Genomic DNA, 3087 nt, shown 5'->3' on the forward strand with positions numbered 1-3087 from the left:
CGACAGAAAGAGCAGAGGAGTGGCTTCAGTAGCTCCGCCCACTCTGCCTCCTGCCCAATAGGATCGATCGATCGATCTATCTATCTATCTATCTTAGGGCATAAGACGTGGCCATTTATTTTTCATTTTTGTAGCGCACATCTGGGAAATGACTTTTAAAATTTCTTTACCTATCGATACATAATGTCAGCCTGTTACCACTTGAAAAGATTTGCACATTTTCTAGAAAAATAGATTTATCCAAGAAAAAAAATCATTAGAATTGATGGCTGACCAGTGCCTAGATCGAGGTAGAACCCAGGCTCTTCTGTACATAAAAGCACCAGAGGTAAGCCCCATGGGTTCGAGGATGAAAACATGGCCGCCCGCGTGATGCGTGTACTATGTAGCAGGTGGGAAGGGGTTAATTTCACATTTTTTGTGTAAATGATGCTATTTTTTCTCAGTTCTCAGCATGAAAATAATCAAATTGATGTATATTTCAAGAAAAATGTGATTTTACAAATTGCATTCACTGCAAAATGGGTGGTTGCTATGCAGCCACGCCCCTTAGCAATGACTTCCTATTAAATTTCAATAAAGTAATTTTTCTCAAAAACGTGCAAGTGTTGTTTGTAGTAACAAGCTGAAATGTGTTCACTATGTTCATCTTCATATAAAACAGGAGGATTTTTTTTTAGTTACCAGGTCTACGCTACAAAAATCCTTTTCTAAGAACATTTTACGGTCTTGTGTCATGGCCTATCTATCATGTGAAAAAAAATAGATAAATTAATCATCTTTTACTCACTATATTACTGTACAAGGGCGTAATATTGAGGACAAATCCTTTCAAATCAGGTGAACTTTAGTGCACGACTTAAATACATAAATAAATAAACCCCCCAAAACCTTTTTTTTTTTGACAATGTAATATCCTACATACAACCTCTACATAACTATAAACCTGGCTCTTAAACTCAACAATAACCTCAACACCACCCCTAAAATCAACTATAAACCCAACCTGAACCCCAACCCCAACCACAACCTTAACATCAAGGGAAAACCTTAAGTTTATGGTTAGGCTTGAGGTCAGGGTTAATTCTGAATTAGAAATTAGTTGGTAGGATTAAGGTTGGGGTTTGGGACATGATTAGGGCTAGGGTAAGGTTACTTGATTTCAAAAATAGCTGGCACACCAGCAGTGTGCACCGAGGCATAAAGATGAAAATGACTTTGTCATTGTCAATATACTTTTACTTCCTCAGCCGGAACTGTATAATGTTGGACCCATGGACCACCTACAGTTCACACTCACTTGGTGTTGCCATCATGCCAACCATGATGGCAACTGACAAAGTTTCTGCAAAATAAATAAATGCATAAATACTGTTAAAAGGATTGGTGTATTTATTATTTTGACATTTTACTTACATTTAAAGTGTTAATGTTCTACAAAATATAATATATTTATTAGCAGGATTACGTCAAAACTACTGCACAGATTCTCACCAAATTTTCACCGTGGGTACATATTAGGCCATGAAAGACTACCTTAAATTTTGGAGGTGATCTGGATCTGAATGCTGAGTCTGGATCAAGATTTCACTTTAGATACGGTTTAAAGGATTACATCAAAACTACTTCATGGATTCTCAACAAATTTCAACACAGATAGATACTAGGGCATGGAAGACTCCATTAAATTTTGGAGGTGATCCGGATTTATATCCAGACCTGGATTCTGGATCAAGATTCACATTATACAGGCTTTGAAGGATTACGTCAAAACTACTTCATGGATTCCCACCACATTTTCACCATGGACACATTAGGCCATGGAAGACTCCATTAAATTTTGGAGGTGAACCAGATCCAAATCCAGATTCTTGATCAAAATTTCACTTTATATAGGCTTTGAAGGATTACGTCAAAACTACTTCATAGATTCTCACCAAATTTTCACCATGGATACATATTAGGGCATGGAAGACTCCATTAATTTTTTGGATGTGATCCGGATCCGAATTCAGATTCTGGATCAAGATTTCCCTTTATATACGCTTTGAAGGATTACATCAGAACTACTTCACGGATTCTCACCAAATTTTCACCACAGATACATATTAAGGCAAGGAAGGCTCCATTAAATTTTTGGAGGTGATCCGGATCCAAATTCAGATTCTGGATCAAGATTTCCCTTTATATACTCTTGAAGGATTACATCAAAACTACTTCACAGATTTTGATGAAATTTTTTAACACAGATACATATTATGCCATGGAAGAGGCAGGGGTGGTGGTCAAGTGGTTAGTGCACTTGGTCTCAGTGCACCAGGTTCCCGGTTCAAATCCCACCCCTGCCACATTTCTCCATGTAATGTGGAATTGCATCAGGAAGGGCATCCGGTGTAAAACCTGTGCCAATTCAACATGCAGATCCATCTCGGATTTTTACTACATATTAGGCCATGGAAGACTCCATTAAATTTTGGAATTGATCTGGATCCATATTGGTAAAATGGATAATAATAATATATATATATATATATATATATATATATATATATACACAGTTGTGCTCAACAGTTTACATACCCTGGCAGAAGTTTTTTTTTTTTTTTTTTTTTTTGCCATTTTTCAGAGAATATGAATGATAACACAAAACCTTTTTTTCCACTCATGGTTAGTGATTGGGTGAAGCCATTTATTGTCAAACAACTGTGTTTACTCTTTTGAAATCATAATGACAACACAAACTACCCAAATGACCCTGATCAAAAGTTTACATACCCCTGTTCTTAATACTGTGTATTGCGCCCTTTAACATCAGTGACAGCTTGGAGTCTTTTGTGGTGGTTGTGGACGAGGCTCTCTGATGGTAAAGCTGCCACTGAATATGTCTTGGACTTTATTTACATTAATTACAAAGAAATACAAACAGTATGGCACTTTATGGTAAATCTGCATGGAGTAGACTGTTCTAAAAAAACTGAGTGACTGTGTTATGTGTCGACGCGGGTTGAGGAGCGAACCTGCGTCTGACGGAACCCAGCGCTAAAATAACCAGAAAGCGGTTCCAATAACAAAAACAATTTATTTTTC

This window comes from Thalassophryne amazonica, chromosome 10, assembly GCF_902500255.1.
Source record: "Thalassophryne amazonica chromosome 10, fThaAma1.1, whole genome shotgun sequence".
Taxonomy (NCBI): Eukaryota; Metazoa; Chordata; class Actinopteri; order Batrachoidiformes; family Batrachoididae; genus Thalassophryne; species Thalassophryne amazonica.